The sequence below is a fragment of the Sceloporus occidentalis genome, unplaced genomic scaffold (genome assembly GCF_023333645.1).
Source record: "Sceloporus occidentalis isolate IW3139 unplaced genomic scaffold, rSceOcc1.0.p SCAF_1, whole genome shotgun sequence".
Lineage (NCBI taxonomy): Eukaryota > Metazoa > Chordata > Lepidosauria > Squamata > Phrynosomatidae > Sceloporus > Sceloporus occidentalis.
The window spans coordinates 81,585,197-81,603,343 of NW_028316981.1; the positions used below are offsets into that span (position 1 = coordinate 81,585,197).

The window sequence follows — 18,147 nt, forward strand, 5'->3', positions numbered from 1 at the left end:
TGAGGCTCTTTGGTAAACAAATGCAAGAATTTCTTGTCTTGTCCCTCCCTTTTTCCCCTGAGATGAGACTGTCCATGATCCACACATTCTAGGAACATACCTTTGAGGTTTTGAGTCCGAGCAGTCTGGGAAACTGCCGCCAATAAGTGATACATCTTGGAACGACTGGATGTGAATGAGGATTATGGCAAGGTGCCAAGGCTCACGCTGCTCTTACGGCAATGAGTCATGCACCACAAGAAGAAATAATGGAGGGCGGCAGCGGGTGTGTGTGTGTGTCTTCCCTTCTTAAAGGGTTTGTTTTGGTTAGGTGGAATCAAGCAAGGCAGAATCATTTGTGTCTTGCCCAGTCAAGTTAGGATTAGGAGAGTGGTGACATGGGTGCAGCCCTGCCATCACAAAACTGCAGGGAAGTGAGTCTCAGAAGACCATGTAGGCTAATCCTAGATCCTAAGGAGGGATTTGTTATGCTCCAGAAAAACACTTTCTATACTATTGTGCAACTGAAAGAGCAGTTAATAAACCAATCTATTTATGGACGCAATCACACCCAGAAAATCACACCAGAAAAAAGAGAAAACATTTCTAGGTCCACAGAACAGGACTTTATTAAACCCAATGCACTTTGATTTCTGGTTGTCTTTAAGGGAATGTGAAGAAAGCAGGGCATTTTTATTTTCTGGTAATTTTGTTGCTATGTACTTCTAAATTTATCCTCTTATTTCAGACTTCTAAATAATAGGAATCTATACCCAACATAGTAATGCTAAAATGCTGCACATACCTGAGAGTAAGCCCCATTGCTTTCAGCAAGAGGGACTGACTGATTGATTGATTATCCTCCTTTCTTCCATTATGAGACCCAGGATGGTTTTCAACAATAATCATAATAAAAAGTTTTTTGTTGTTATGTACCTTCAAGTCAAACCTGAATTATGCTGATCATATTATGGGGGTTTTCTTGGCGGTTTTTGTTCAGAGAAGGTTTGCCATTACCTTCCTCTGAGGCTGAGAGAGTGTAACTTAGCCAAGGTCACCAAGTGAGGTTCTGTGGCTGAATGGGGATTTGAACACAGATTTCCCAGAGTCCTAGTTCACCACACCAACCACTGCACCATACCGGCTATGCTATCCTATCAAAAACAGCATTCATTTAAAACAATTTAAAAGCATTTAAAACATAACAATGAGAATAAAAGTGCAGCACCTGCCTGCATTAAAATAGCCTCCTGCAGCAACCAGATAATAGTCAAAAACAAATGAAAGGGTCTTTGCCCATAGGCACAAGCAGAGCAGAGAGGGGGCCAGACCAGTTTCTGAAGGGCAGCCACTGAGAGGGTTCTTTCATGTGTCCTTATCAAATGGACTTGTAAGGGAGCTGAAAGAAAGCCTTCACACACAGATCTCGAAACTCAGCCAAGCTTGCATATAGAGATACAGTTTTTCCAATAGTTTGAAACCAAGCCATATAGGGCATTATAGTTCATGACAACACCTGGAACTGTGTTTTGCCCAGTCACAACAGGGTCATGTTACAGAGTGCTTGCCTGGTTGAACAAGTGGAGCAGATAGCCTACCTCCCCCCCCCCCCCCCGCCATAATTCAGTGTTCACACAATGAGGTTTCTTCCAGCAATATTGTTAGCGACTTGTGATTCTAGCAGAACATAGATATTTCAAGTGTACAGGAAAGATTTGCATGCCACTCAGCTTCTGGAGATGAGTTTCCATTCCCAGAAAAATGGCAGCAGCTTTAAACAACAAGAGATACAAGATAGATAGACTGATTGATTTGACTGAGCCAGCTTCTTTTGGCATAGAAGGATGAAAACTTTCCACTCAAGACACAGATCTCTTTGTCAGGTAGAACAAGAGAGAGATTTATGTTACTCCAAAGGTATCAAGACTCTATATTTGCAAACAAGGTAGTGAATTGGTGAAACTTAACTAGACTCAGTTGTCCTGAACCTGAAAAGCAGATCCTGGCATGCAAGAGGAAGGAAATTCTCCCCCAACTGATCACATTGCCAGATATGTATTGCTGCAGCAACTGCCTCTACCTCTGTGACCCTGAGCTGACAGGTCATTCAGAGTTGTCTGGGTTTGTAATTGCTAGGACGTGCTGGGGACAGGATCTGTATCTTTCCTGGTGTGCAAATGTGTGTCAGAAACAGGAAAGAAGAACTTATTTTCAGGCCATGCTGAGAAGTTTGTACATGTGTGTGATTTTTTTCCTGCAGTCTGCTAATCAGGCAGCATTTTCCTCTCACTTGATCCTGTCCTATCTCACATAAATTAGCCACTGTTGTTTCTTGATAATTGAATTCATTTTGGCAAAGCCCATAACACTGATGCAGTCCAGATCACAGGAGATACTGGCTTGTTAGTAGGACTAGAGGTATGATCCTGCTTTGCCTCTCAACACCATCTCTGTCCTCTTTATAGGATTTTCCACCACAGACTCTAGTGCACTGGATGATAAAACTCGTGTGAGAAGGACCTGGCATCTTTCAGAGTTAACATTAAGAGTAGTAGAATTATTAAGCAATATTGCCCCCAAACCCTTTGTTTTTTTTAGTGTTTTTTTTTAAATAGTTCTTCTTAATGGGCATATCCTAGATCAAGCACTAGGCACTTTAGCAACTGCAGCTTAATTTCTTCTGGAGATCACATCTTTAGCAGGGGTGAAAGCACCCTCTTTGGAAAAATTAATTCCAATATAAGGAGGAAAAGATTTGAAAGGTGGAATGGTCTTCCCACTGCGAAATATGCACAGTGTGAGGGATGAGAGTCTGCTCCTTGGTAAATGAGGCTTGGAAAATGAGGCCTGATAGAATATTCCCATCAAGCAATAGGCAAGATAAATGCTAGCAATAATAATAAGCAGAGGAATCATGGCTGTTGGAGATGGAAAAGGTCTATGAACACATTCATTCCAAATGCCCCCCTCCCCATGCTGAATAAAAGTGGGTGATGGGAGTTTCTATCCTACAGACCATCTGGCTGGATACAACCTCCACAGCTAGTAGTATTTTCATCTTGCAAAAGGGAGAGGGAGGGAGACAACAAAAATGAAGGACAATTATGAAACCATTAATAATACATTCTCAGAGGGGACAAAACAACCAGAGCAGGATTAGGTGCTACCTGTGTTTGGATTAATATTCGAAATGTGAGCTTTTGAGTCACATCCCAATTTTCTGTAGGTTCAGATGCTTCAAGGCACCTCGTTCTCCCTGGGTGATGCTTGGAGAAATCAATCAAATTTAGCACAGTTTTTTTTAAGAAGCATAATCAAACAGCAGATATGGCAGTTAGATTATGACATGTCTGATCTGGTTGCAGAAATAAGGTTATATGTCCTTACAGAAACTGTAATCCTCCCTGCAAACAGGTGTGCGCACGTGCTGTTGATATAAAGATGAACAATATTCTGGTAAGGAGACAAGAAAAAGCTAGACTTTCCCATTTCTAGTATCGCTAAGTCAAAAACAGCCCTTGGAAGGGAAAGAGGGGGCAATAAAAGCAGTGGGAAGGCAAGCCCTGTGATTTCTAGAGCAGTGGTCCTAACATTTGGTCCCCCAGTTGTTTTAGACTTCATTTCCCAGACTCCCTGACCACTGGCCATGCTAGCTGAGTCTTCCAATACACCTAGAGGGCCAAAGTCTGAGAATCATTGGTGCCCTGATGGCAAGTGACTTCATCTTTTTGAGGGAAGGCTCTTCTCTGCTATTGCCACTGCCATCAATATGGCATTAGTGTTGAAGTGCATTATAACCCTTGTTGTGTTTCTTTTCTCATTTGCAGGTATCACAACTATTCCCACTTTACACATGGGATTTTAAGAGAACAAATCATTGAAGAGGACAACTTGCCAAAGGTTGCCCAGCAAGCTTATTTCTGAACTTGGCTTGGAGCTCAGATCTCAAGAGAGCACATCACTCCATCTAACTCAACTAGCTTTCTCTGCTAATATCAAGTGCACAAAGTGGAAAGAGAAAGATGGAGCTGCAAAAACACAGGAAGATGAGGGGACTGAGATACAATGGCTGATCGTCACCACAGTAATGATTAGAACACCCACCCCTGAGCATGTTTTGGGGCTTTGGGACACAACTGCTAACCTTTCGGACAAAGGTAATGCCATTACAAAGTGCAGGAATACAACAAACATGCACACAAACCCCACTCTCACTCCCAAATTCAAACCCTCACAAGAGAGTGCCATATGGAACTCCATCTGTGGAGCTAACAGATTGTGCCTGGCCTGGGATGGTGACAGCATAGCTCTTTGGCAGACTGACTGCCAGAAATGCCAGGTTCCCTGGCCTAAGCACAAAGACCTTCCAGCTTGATTTGGCTGTCACAGATACGTTTGTGAATTAGCACCACTGTGCTCTTTATGCATACTGTGAATATTCAGAAATTAGCACCACTGTGCTGTTTATTCACACAGCCAGCACTAGGAGGGATTTTGGGAGTTGTAGTCCAACATATTTGGAGGGCACCAAGTTGGGGATGGCTGTTCTAGAGATAGCCACAAGCTTAGAGTTAAGGCACACATGTCTACAGGTGTTTTTTGTTTAAAAAATGCAAATATTGTCAGTGTATGTGTGAGAGACACACACAGAGAGAATGACAGATATCTTAGCAGACATGGAGGGGTGGTTTGACTTTTTCCTCCCCAGCTGCAGTGCTGAGGAAAAATCCTCCTCTGCTTTGAAAGGAAATCTTCCATTAATATCAATGGGGGATTTTACTTCAATACAAAGGCTTGCTTTAAAGGAGGGATTTTACTCAGGACTGCAGTATAGGAGAAAAGAGTTAAATCTCTCCCTCCCAATTGCTGCAATCCTGATAATGATCAGCTCTCCATTACTCCCACAGTGGATGTTATTTGTATCTATAAAAAATGCACATTAAATGAAGGCTCCTAGTACATAACTTTAGCACTTGTGAAGTATGAGCAGTTGTTCCGCTGCAAATATGCATACAAGGAAAAAATAACACACATAAGTTTTCCAGATCAGCTTTCCAGTGAAATACCTGTGATACCCTTGGCAAGTGATGATGTGCTCACAGTTTTTCTGACAGAGAGGCAAGCTACAATGGGAGGGGGGAGGGACTGATATGTGTAATGGCCTCCCGTTGTAAAATTTTTATAAGTACACCTTCTGCATCAAATATACATTGTTTTTATAATGTAGAGGCCGTTATACCCAAACTCACGTTCTTCTTTCAAGCACATGCTTCCTTAAGAGCCTCTCCTTTTCTTCATCCCCTTCTCTCTCTCTTTTACATACATACACACGCACACACACGCATGCACACACAACCCCTTGCTGATGCACTGTTGTAACTGTACTCCTTACATCAAATATAATCCTCTCTCCTTCTCCCTCTCCCTCTCTCTTTCTCCTGTCCCCCCCCCCCCCTCACACACAAACTCCACTACAATTCCCTCCCTTTCATCCACCCACACAGAAGAGTCTACCAACAGCCATATGCTCAGGCTTTCTTGCACCACATGGGCACATATAGAGACATCCTCATCCACAGTTTCTCCCACACCGATTCTCTCAAACACACTCAGCAAGCGTGGTTCCTCCTCCACATTTGACAGAGAAAGAGATCAGCTCTTCTCTCCTCTCTTCAGAGTTCTCCATTGTCTCAAGGCTGTTTAGCTTTCTCCAGTACGTGAGCACACATGTATGTGTGAGCACATGTGCGTCTCTATTTTCAGTAGGACTTTCCAAACAACATCCAAAAGTGGGGACAGGCAGAGTGCAATGGCACTGTGCCACTGCAATGACCTGAGTAAGCAGAAAGCCATTTCACAACAACATCATGCAAAAAGGATGGCTCATCTTCAAATAGTCTAAGATTGTAAGGACACGGGCTTCCTTTCTATGGCTTTCATGCCATTCCAAGGCACCACTCTTCACAGAACAGAACCCCGACCATCTTTTCACATATTCCCACTGAAAAGTACTTCCCCATTGGCATATAATTATTTATTTATGGGATTTATATTCCACCTTTCCCCCCAAATGGGATTCATTCAAAGAAAAAACAGAGGAAAGAAAAAGAAAACCAATTTTGCAAATCTTGTTTCCCAGGATGACAACCAATATCTGAACTATTTCATATGAATTTCTATTAGTCTCTTCCCCCCCCCCCCCCCCCACGACTCATGATGGCTAAGTGAATTAGCCCTTTGGCGATCAAGGATAACTAGAGAACTCTGCCTTTTCACCCAGATTTTGTGCTTGTGACAATCATGCCTTGTCCAGTCTTGTCAGAATGAAACATCTCAAAAGAGTGGGATGCCCTAACCGACTCCTGTGAGAGTTCATCCCCTACAGAGCAGCAAGGATTTAATCTCTGATCTGAAAGGAGGCAGAGGGAGGAGGTGAGGGAACTGTCCTTCAGTCCATTCTTAAGGACTCTGCTAAATCAGTTCTTGAGAAAGAGCCTGACACTCCAGACAGATCTGAACTTTTACTTTGGGGTGCCTGGCATAGCCACACCTCACACCGCATTGCATCAAATGCACAACAGGCAAAAGGGCTGCAAAGAAGAGCGGCAGAAAATGCTAAGCTAGATCACCAGTATTAAAACAGCACAAAGAAATAGCAGTTGCCCCAACAGTTTTCCCAAGGCTTGTCTGCGTCACCCCCCAGAAAGGATCCCTGACTGAGACAACAGTCTTGTGACCTGGGTGGCTTCCTATTTGTTCTTAATAAAAACATGGACATGCCTTCTGGACCCGGTACAGGTGTCCCCTTCTGGGAAGAGCTGTCAGCCAAACTGGGATGAGCATCTGCAGCTCTCGCGCATGGACTATCATAGCCTGAAGATCAGCCAATTTTACACACACTTGCATTGTTTACTGTCTGGGAGATAAGCAGATGGTAAGGTAGCGTGTGTTGGGTTGTAAGGAACATTTATGAATGTATGTAGGTGGTGGTATGTGGAAAATAATTGTACAAAGGATATGCATGCAAGTGATGCATAAAGGACATGTAAGAGGGAAAAATATGTCTTGAAGAGATGATATCCTTAACAAAGGATGGCACATGATGTGTATGTGTATGTGTGTGTGCATGTGGCAGAGAGGAAGTGAAAGCATATGAGTGAAATGGGGACAGAAGTACAAAACTTAGTTTGAGTCAAGACTCCCCAGGCTCAGCCTCACACCCTGTTTTTGATGCTAAGGATTATTCTTGGACAATGTACAGTAATTCGAGTGACCAGGTCTCTGAGCATGCACAGTGTGCATTTTAGACATGCCTGAAAACTACTTGTGAAGCTACACTGACTGCTAGCAGTGCATGTAAAACTGATATGTGTCATCCATCCTTGCTATGACATCTAAAAGCACCTTGGATAACTGCAACTCTCTCCCCAGTCTTAAAGATTATGGGAGGAAGGCTTCAAGCAGGGGCTCCAAGGAAGCTTGAACCCTGTCATATATCCCCTCCTCTCCAAACTTGACAATGTGCTGTCAAAGAACATCTGCAGGTAGGCAGCCTCTTGTAGGCAACTGACATGAGATAACTCTTAATAGCAGTAGTAGCTATTGACAGCTATCATCCTGTTGGTTGGTCCCATCTAAAGGTAAAGGTAGTCCCTTGACATGAATGTCTAGTTGTAACCAACTATAAGAGGCAGTGCTCATCTCCGTTAAGACTCTGTGCTCATGTGGCCAGTATGACTGCACTGAATGCTGTTACCATCCCGCTGAAGTGGCACCTATGTATCTACTTGGATTTGCATGCTTTTGAACTGCTAGGTTGGCAGAAGCTGGGACTAGTGACAGGAGCTCAGCCCTTCATGCAGCACCCGGGTCTTGAAGTGCCAAGCTTCTGGTCTATTCAATCAATTATTGAGTGGTGAGTCAACATGCATAGTAAGTAAATATCACAGATTGATCTACTCTAGCCAGGACTAGCCCACAGAATTTAGCCAATTTATCCTGTGCTTACAGAGTATTTGAAGCATGGTGCAAGACATGCCAATGTGACTGGTGTGTTTGTATACTTTTTACAAAACCAGTGGTTGTAATATTACCAGTAGATTGCACATTGCTTGATCTATGAGGAAGCACACATGGTGGAATACAAATACAAGCACAAGAAGGACTTCTGTGACACAGGAAACACAACAGGTGGCCACAATGCATACTTTGTACATTAGTGAGGCGTGAAGTGTGAAAGGGATGCATGGTTCCTGCACCGCAGTATATTATAAATACACAACCCCTTCGGTTTGTGCTGTGTGCCAGCTGCACAATGTCTATATGACTGAGACAGGTTTGCCCACAGGTGGACCACTGGTCTGTCTATATGACAGGAGACAGGGACAGCAGTGAGACTTCTTCTGCAGGGAAAGGTGGTGGAAGATTACATGCTGTGAATAGGTCTGGGGCATAATGGGACAAACAGCCCAGTGAGACTGCGGGACTGGATCCTCATCCTTGTGGCCCTTCTCAAAGACCACTAACATGGTGTACTTGTTTGAGACTTGAACTACAACCCTGTACATTAGAGTTTGATTCCTCACTTGAGCATAAAAACCCACTGGGTGACCTTGGGCCAAGTCATGCTCTCTCACAGCCTCAGAGGATGGCAATGGCAAACCCTCTCTGAAAACACTTGCCAAGAACATGGCATGTCAGGTTCACCTCGCTGTAAGTCAAAAGTGACCCAGAGACACACAACAACAATGTACACGTGTTTTTGCATGGGTTTGATGTTGACATGACAGAGGAGATGCTTATGGCTTAAATCCTTGATTTATTTGTTTTTCAATAGGGGATTTAAGCTGTAAGTGGCCATCAGATCTTCCCTTTGCTGCTTCTTTGTTGTTGTTGTTGTTGTTTAAAAAAAGATTTAAACTTTTTGTTTAGCATTAGGGGTGAAAAGCTTCAGAAAGGAGAGTATGACTCTTTAAAGGCTGCACCCACACTGGGGAAATAACCCGGCTTGGCACCGCTTTAACTACCCTGGCTCAAGGCTATGGAATTCTGGGAGTTGGAGTTGGCTCCGCTCTGGGCCCCACAACAAACTCCAACTCCCAGAATTCCATAGCCTCGAACCAGACAAAGAGTTAAAGCGGTGCCAAACCGGGTTATTTCCCCCTTCTCCGAAGAGACCTCGCTGCTCCTCGGCCCTGCATCCCGGGGCTGCTGCCGGACCGAAGGCGGAAAGGAGGGGGGCTGTCCTGGGAAAGGCTCCCTCGGAGGACCGGCCGAGGAGCAAGACCAGCGGCAGCAGGGCAGAGGCGCCGGGACACAAAAGCGGGGCTCCCGAGGCTCTCCCGGCGGCCTCCCAGCGAAGGCGGGCCCCGAGCTCCGTCCAGACGTTTCCCCGAGAGCCGCTCCGATCCCGCCCCGCGTCCCCCCCCCCCCTCAAGCCCTGCCCGGTCCCAGGGCGGCGCGGGAGTGGAGCCGAATGGGCGCGGGGTGTGCCAGGCAGGGGCCCCTTGATCCGCCCCCAGAGCAGGAGGAGGCAGCCCGCTCCCCGAGGAGGCTGGCAAGCCAGGCAGCCGAAAGCCCTTCTGCGGCCAGGCGGAGGCCCCCGACTCCCTCGGCCAGGCTCTTGGGCTTCTTTGGAGGAGGGGGCTGGGCGCCTCCAGGACCAGGGGGGGCAGGGGGGCAAGGGGAGGCCAGCCCCACCCAGCCCCTGCCCTCCCCCGGGCTGCCCAGGGACTCCGCCAAGGAGGCTGCCAGCGCCGGGGCTAGAATCCAGCTGGACTCCTGGTGCCACAACAAGCCCCCTCCCCGGACCCCCCCTCCGCATGGAGCCCGGACGGAGCCCTCCTTCGGCCGGGTCCCTGACCCGCGCCTCCCTCCCCGCCCACGGAGCTCTCCTTTCAGCACCTTGGCCACTTCCTTCCTTCCTTCCCTCCTCACTCACTCACTCACCCAACTCCTGCTCTTGGCTCCACGCCGGGGTCCGGCAGCGGGGTCCGGCGCTGCTCCCTCTCTGCCTCTGCCTCTCTCTCGCTCTCTCCTGCTCGGGTCCTGCGCTGCCAAGCCCCCTCCTCTTCCTCCTGCTGCTGCTGTTGCCTGACTCCGGGGCCTGGCCAAGCCCTCCCTCCCTCCCTCCTTCCTTCCCGGGGCGCCTTCCCGGTCTCCCTCTGCCTTGATCCGGCCTCCCTCCCGCCTCCTCCTGGCCGGGGCCCCGCAGTCTTCCGACAGCCTCGCCTTCTTCCTCGCCGGCGGTGCTCCGCTCCCTTTCTCCCCGGAATGAGGCAGAGAGGCGAAGGAAGGGGCTGGGCTGCCGAGGGCTCTCGGGCGGGGAAGAAGGGCCCCGTCCCCCAACAGCCCTTCCCCCGAGACCTAGCCCTCCCAGCGGCCCACCGAGCAGCGGGAGCGGGACTCACCGGACGCCTTCCGGCCCCAAGGCGGCGCTCTCCCGGGGTTTTCTTTTAGCCAGCTGGGTTCAGAGGAGCTTTGCCCTCGCCTTCTTCCCCCGAGGAGGCTGAGAGAGCGTGACTTCTGTAGGCTTCCAGGGCCGGGCTGGGACCCGAACCCAGAGCAAGAGCCCGACGCTCAGCCCCCGCAGCCACGAGGAGGCTCTCATACCTTTGGGATCAAGCAGCCAAGCCGCCAATGGGGCCCGAGCGCTCCGCGATGGCTCTCCCAGTGACCCCTCCTTGCCTCTCAATCCAGGAGTCCGGTTCTCCGGCCTGAGCTTCACCAAGAGCAGGGGCCAAAGGGAACGGGGGAGGGAGGGAGGGGGCCCCCTCTCCTAAGAGACCCCCGCCTCTCCCCTGGCGCTCCCACACAAGACCCTCTCCCCACACCTGCAGCACAAGCTCCCTCCCCACTGCCTAGTTCTCACCCACCCTTTGAAAACAGGGTCTACTGGAGCCACCGGGAGAAGGGGAAGTGAAGAGGCCTCAAGAGCCATCCAGTCCAACCCCATTCTGTCATGCAGGAATACACAATCAAAGCACTTCCATCCAGCCTCTGCTTAAAGACCTCCAAGGAAGGAGACTCCACTACACTCCAAGGGAGTGTGTTCCACTGTCCAACAGCTCTTACTGTCAGGAAGTTCTTCCTAATGTTGAGGTGGAATCTCTTTTGCTGTAACTTGCATCCATTGTTCCGGGTCCTGCTCTCTGGAGCAGCAGAAAACAAGCTTGCTCCCTCCTCAGTATGACATCCCTTCAAATATTTAAACAGGGCTATCATATCACCTCTTAACCTTCTCTTCTCCAAGCTAAACATCCCCAGCTCCCTAAGTCGCTCCTCATAGGGCATGGTTTCCAGACCCTTCACCATTTTAGTCGTCCTCCTTTGGACACATGGCTCCAGTTTCTCCATATCCTTTTTGAATTGCAGTGCCCAGAAATGGATGCAGTATTTCAGGTGCCAAAGCAGAATAGAGTAGCACTATTACTTCCCTTGACCTAGACACTATACTTGTTGTTTTCTGCCTTCAAGTCATCTCTGACTTCTGGTGACCCTAAGGTGACCCTATTATCGGGTTATCTTGGCAAGTTTCTTCAGAAAGCCTTTGCCTTTGCCATCCTTTGAGGCTGAGAGAACAGCTCCATTTCAAATAGCTCCACTAAAGGTGCAACCTGGACATTTTAATAGCATGCCAATGGAATTCTCTCACTGCTGAATGGCTCCAGTGCCAATTCAACAGGGCTTACTGCATGTGTAGATGTGGGCACTCCAGTATCCATCCTGGTCCCAGTTTCCCATCTGCAAAATGGGATCAGTAACGATTGTTTATACTGGAGGTTGTTATGACAAAGGCAGATGCACCACGGCAACTGTGGAAAACACAGTTGCTGTGATGTGCCTTCAAGCTGACTCCAACATATGATAACTCTAATATGAGGCTGAATAGGTGGGTGGTAGGATATATTAAGAGGCTTGCCTTCTACTAAGGCTGAGAGAGTGTGACTTTATACAAGTTGAGTTTTCATGAATGAGCCTGATTTTTTAGAGCCTTAGACCAACACTTGAACCACTACACCCTGTTGATTCTTGTAGAAAGTACTAAATAAGTAATCGATACATTTACATAACATCAGCCTCCTTTCTTTACTGCAGGGACAGCGATATCCTTGTAGTGAAAGGATTTACAGGCAAGTGGGCAGAGTGGGATATACAGATGTCTTCCATGAAAGTTTTAGAATGAGTGCAGAACTCCAAAGGCTACTTCATCCTGAGCAAAGGATGCAGTGTGCTTTCTAGCACCTGTTTCATCATTGCTATTATCGCTATTATCACTCAGGATTCCCTCCTTGCAAACATTTTCCTCCAGTGTGACATCCAGGAGACACAACACTCTTAAATAACCCCAGATTCCCCAAGGCTAAATAAGGATGAGGGTGTTCGGTGTACAAGGATGACATTTTCCTGAAGCAAACCTACAAGCTGCAACCCACCTGTTGTCCACACTGTAAAATATGGCAGCTCTGTTCCTTATGCTGAATGAGAAATTCGCATTGTAAGTAGGGACAATCACAGTATTAGTCAGAATGAGGCAACTCCCTAAGACAGCTGATTCTGGGTGTTACAAAGGTTCAACCAATGTTCTGTTATTTAGTTCACAGATACATTTTTACTGCAAAGGGTCAGGAAAGGTGCTTGTGGGATTCTCTGTTTCATGAGTCAAAATAATTTGGCTGACTTTGAGTTGAGTATGCGTGTGTGGGAACATCACTTGTTGTTCTGCCTCGGACAACCAAAATACTGTAACCTGAGCTCACCCTGATTTTAAGCCACCTGATTCTGAACATCAATTAAGTTTTAGAAGAGTAATCATTGAGAGGTTGACAGGCTTCCTCTATAAAACAGTAGCCCTAGAGAGCAAAGCCATCAGCTTGGCTACAACTTTTAAAGTGTACTTAGCTTAGAGAAATATTAATCTATTTCCACACATGAAACAAGATCTAAAACAACACACCCACCTCCTTAGGAAGGCTCAGAAACAGATTTCTTTTTGCCAGTTGTGTCAGGGTACCAAATAATGCAAGGTAGGAGGTTGAGGGCAAGACGTCTTGGAGATGTCTCATCTGCAGGATTGCCATCAGTCGAGACTGACTCGAGGGCAGCTAACAACAGCAACAATCTTGCATGGCATCTATACTAATTATCACATAACTTGTACAGAATAAAATGCAATAAGTAAAGTGACTTTCTCTGAACGGACACAGATTCTGATCCTCAGGTCATCAGATATTAATTCAAGGAGACAAAATGTAAGCCACACACTGTGGCATATGCGGTCCCAAAAACATTTTCTAGAGTCCCAAACCTCTCTGAAGTTCTTCAAGTACCTATTCTGCCATTCATTTTGTATGTCACTCATGCTGGTTTCTATTGAATAAATGAACAGCTATGTTGTAGGTCTCAATGGTCTTCTGAATGGTCTTCTCTCTCTCTCTCTCTCTCTCTCTCTCTCTCTCTCTATATATATATATATATATATATATATAAATACTTTTGGATGGGTAGTTATTGGCTGTCTATGTTGCCATGAATACAAAGTTGTGAGGAATTCTCCTTACGATCCTATCTGAATGAAGGGATGTTTCTCTATTGCCCTGACACCCTATTTTTAGCATTTCTGGCACTCTGCCTCTGTTATGGGCCACCCAGAAGACTGTCTTATGATCGCAGGATTATTTCTGAAAACACTGAGCATCAATAAAAAAAGAAGAAGGAAAACAATAATTAGAATCCCCTTCCCACTTTTTTTTGGTCTTTTTAACTGGAATATGAATTCATCTTTTATGTTGTAATGTTTGTGAGCTGAGCCCAAGCAAGTGCATGAAACAATATCACTATATTTACACAAAATCACAATCAAGTAAAGCCTTAGGTGACAACAGAGTCTTCGGCAAGGTGACACTTATTCAGTCTTTCTCTCTGCAATGCTAGTAGTTTCAACAACAACAACAACAATACAGAAAACATCAGTTTGTCTCAAATAGGACTCCATTCATCAAATATATTTATGATGATGTCATATTGAAACAACTATTCAGCTTTTCTTCTTGTTGTTCTGATTTTGCAAGATTGTGTACCTTCCCTTTAATATTTGAGTTTGACATTTCTATTTCAGTGTATGGCCACATTCCAGCTCATGAACAAAAACATACCAAATCTATGAATTAATCAGCCTTTTAACCAGCCTCCTTTGGGCTACCTTTCTCCCTGCTCCCATGGTTCTCTCCTAAATTTATACCCTAATGGACAGCACAGAAGATACATGGCAGCCTTTTTATACGGAAAGCCCATTGCTCTCTGAACAGTCACTTCAGAGCTGCTGTGATGAAATATGACTTTTCTGTACTTTCCAATGATTTATCCTGGATATTCCCAAGCTTTAATTTTTATTTACTAGTGGAACTAACAACTTGCTGCAAGGCCCATATTTTAGAGGCTTTTAATGATCCATGGCCCTGCCTTCGACACTGAGAACTAATCAGTAAAGCTAATGACAATGTCTGGTGTGCAGATCTTAAAAAAACAACAACGTGAAAGGAATTAAAAATGTCAGAGAAGTAAAATCTGTTGATAAACTGGGGATGATGTTTATACATTGACCTGCTGTGTTCCCACATGTCATTTAATTTGCATTTCTGTGAAACAGATTACAGTTTGAGGAATGCGCCTGTACTGGGAAATTGCCAGAAATACAGTCTTCAGCCAAGCTCAGACTACAATTTTGAGGACTACAATTTTCAGAACCACACAGTGTGGTGGGGCATTCTGGAAATTATATTTTTTTAAAAGTAATCCAGGCTCTTGACCACAGCAATTACTTATGTCTTAGTGAATAGCAGTGTATATTTGTGTGTGTGTGTGTATGTGTATGTGTGTGTGTGTGTGAGAGAGAGAGAGAGAGAGAGAGAGATTATTTCAATGTGTAGACAAACAAGGCAGATTGATTGTGTTGGAATATGTGTGCATATATAAAAGCATGCCTGTTACTATTCCTATATAAGATCTTGGCTAGAATCCTGTTGGTGACATATGTTCACGCAACCCCTGGTTTCACTAGCATATATGCACTTTTTAGGACATTGAAGGAGAGACTGTTTCCAATACTTCCTCTACAATGCCCTCACTATACATGTACAACAGCAGGCAGGGATTCTTTTCATTTACCAGGAATTCTCGATGCGGTGATCCTTCCCATCAGCTGTGGGGATGTACCTGTGTATGATCTGTCTGGACTTGAGCCCCTAAGGAAGAAGTTGGGAGTACAGGCTCTTTCTCCCCCAGTGTACAAGGGCTTCTGGACCATACGGCTGATTGGGCAGGGTGGCTAAAACTGTGTTGGGGAGCCCTCTGGCAGCCATTGCACATCCATGGAGGGCATGGAGAAAAAGGAGTAGCCTTCTGCCTCCCTCATGACCCAAGTAAGGATGCTAGCAGAGACATACGCTCCAGCAGTCTACACTAATTGGATCTCCCCCTGTATGTGCTTGGAAAAATGTTATCATGCCATCATGCAATTACTATCATGCTATTGACATGTGTATGATTATTCAGGAATATATGTGTGTGAAATTTATAACTCTTATAGCAAAATGACCATTGCTCTGTTGGGTGATGTATATAGTCCTCCTTCCTTATCGGCGGACCTGCCATCCATGGATTTAACCATCTGCGGACAGCAAGCCCTCATTTTAGTTAATGGCGGTGTGTGCTATGCCACCATTTAATGGGACTTGAGCATGCACAGATCTTTGTATCTTTGGGAGGGGAGTCTGGAATGGATCCCCCATAAATATGGAGGTCCGACTGTATATCAAATGAATTTTGTATTGCAAATACTGAGATAACTCTATGTCTTCCCATGAGTTTCTTGGCAATGGAGGCAATGGAAAGGTGAGATTTTCCAATGAGAGCACTCTGCCAATAGCTCCTATAATATATGATCCATGGCTCATACAATATGATAAGATCTACATCTCTGTAGGCCTATCAGCCCTTCTCCTCTTCTGTTTTGTGGTTACATGCTAAGGATTCAAGCTGAGCTGCTGGATGAACCACATGGGGCTCTTCCATTGGATGCCATAATGGCTGGGCTGCCTGTTGCTAAGCTAGCTGTGGAAGGAGAGGGTGAGGGAAGGCCTATGTTTTAAGGGCATCTGTCTCACATGGGCAGGTATTTAATTGGCCTGCCTGACAAGATGAAAACAGCCAAAGCACGTGCTGTCTGAAAATAATCTTACGCCCACTGCCTGACTCCAAACAACATACATTGATTGCTTACAATATCTGTTTTCCCAATAGACAAAATCCACACTTTGATTCTTCAGACCTGTAATTGGACTGATTAAGTCAACAGGCAAAAGTTTATGTTCTTCTGCAAAGAAATTACTAATTTGCAGCTTTACAATAATATTGCAGTAGTAGTCATGGTGGTAGAAGTAGTAGTAGAAGTAGTAGAAACAGTAATAGCAGGGGCTTACTATGGAAAGCAACATGCACCTTGACAGTACAACAAGAGCCATTATGTGCTTTGTATACCTGGAAAATGTCTAAGCATATTTTGTGTACCTAAGAGTGTTCACACATCATATTGTATTTGGGTTCATACTGTATTCACAACACTAAGTTTACAAAATTTAATCAGTTTACACCAGACTCCCAAATTCTTTTCTATTGCTTGTTAATCAAGAGTCTGACTATTAAAACACTGATGTAAACCCAGAAGCACCAAATGAATGAATATATATATATATATATATATATATAACATATGAATCACTGAAAAAAAATCAGTAAACAGCATCCAGTAACACATGTTGAGTGTTACAAGTGAATAATCATATCAGTGTACAAATCAGTAACCTATGTACACAAACACATGTAGTTGTGTTGACAAGTATAACATGAACTGCATGCTATGGAGGTTTATTTAATGATTTCTGTCATTATGCCTTTTTGTGTTCAATAAAGCAATTCCTTACCTATCTGAGAGACAGATCATCACGTGTCAGAGACAAGTAGGTATAACTGGGTGATCAATTGCTGTTTTCTCCTGTATTGTTATATTTTTCACCTCAGGGACATTGAACATGATGCACAAATGAACAACATGGTGGGAGAGGAGAGGAGCTTGGAAAAATTAAGTGTTGGACTATGTTCCCCAGATCCCCCACCCTGTATGGTCCCTATGCTGACTGGGGGATTCTGGGAAATGCAATCCACAATGTAACTTTTCCAAGCTCTGAAAGTATGTTTGAATTTTGCACCTATAGTTTTCCCTCAAACTCTCATGTGCTCTTCCATTTCCATTCCAAAAGCAACTATACTAATCTTAAATATGGCCTGGATCTAAACAGTTGTTTAGGCTTGTGCCAATGGCTTATACCCACCCAGTGGACTTTTGGCCCTTTGAACTGCTGACTTTCCTTGGTCATATAATTTCCTTCAGCTTCTAGTGCTGTTTACAAAGGGCTGCTGCTCAAGAAAATTGAGTACAAAGTCCTCTTGGGCTTCCATGGCTCATTTCATTGTTGGAATCTGGGCTGTTATTCATCCATTCACTCATTTATTCATACTTTTAAAAATATCCCACCTATTCCCAGAGTCATATAATATGATAACTGTTTTACACACACATACACACCGAATAGAAGCTTTGAACACAAAATAAATATGTGTTTCTTCCATGGAATGCTGTGATATTATGGACTTTTTGGGGAAGTTGTGGTGTCTCTTAGTGAAATTAAGAGAAAACATGGTTGTGTATGTGAGATATAGAATATGTAATAAGGTGAGGATCTGTTGTGGGGTGAGGGACAGGCTGAGTGATTGAAAGGGATTTTTTAAAAGGATGAGAAGAAGAAGGCACAGCTCTACAATGCCTCACCCTAGAAGGAGATGAAATAATAATAGTAATAATAATAATAATAATAATAATAATAATAATAATAATAATTGTTTTATTTATAGACCGCTATTCCGCAATGATCATAGCGGTGTACAATAAAAATTGCAATACAAAAGCTCCTGTGATTTTTTAACATGTTTGCCTGATGACGAAGCCAGTGAGGCTTCACAAGCTTGCAACGTACATTTTGTGCATTTTGGTTGGTCCAATAAAGGTATCAAAATTTGGTGGATTTTGGATGTTATTGTACTTTCCTGGAAACT

General features: G+C 44.8%; 1 protein-coding gene across 3 annotated transcripts in view; it reads right to left on the minus strand.

The window, feature by feature from the left end:
* Window positions 1–18,147, minus strand: part of CPLX2 (complexin 2) — a 181,413-nt gene that overhangs the window by 24,370 nt on the left and 138,896 nt on the right. The window contains exon 1 of one of the 3 annotated variants that reach the window (XM_089527571.1): window positions 10,389–10,516. The exons of 1 other annotated variant lie outside the window; for it this stretch is intronic. The gene's annotated coding sequence lies outside the window, so the exon portion shown is untranslated. Of the gene's footprint in view, window positions 1–9,927; window positions 10,091–10,388; window positions 10,517–18,147 lie in introns of those variants that run through there. One more of the 3 variants, XM_089527562.1, reaches the window with a different exon arrangement.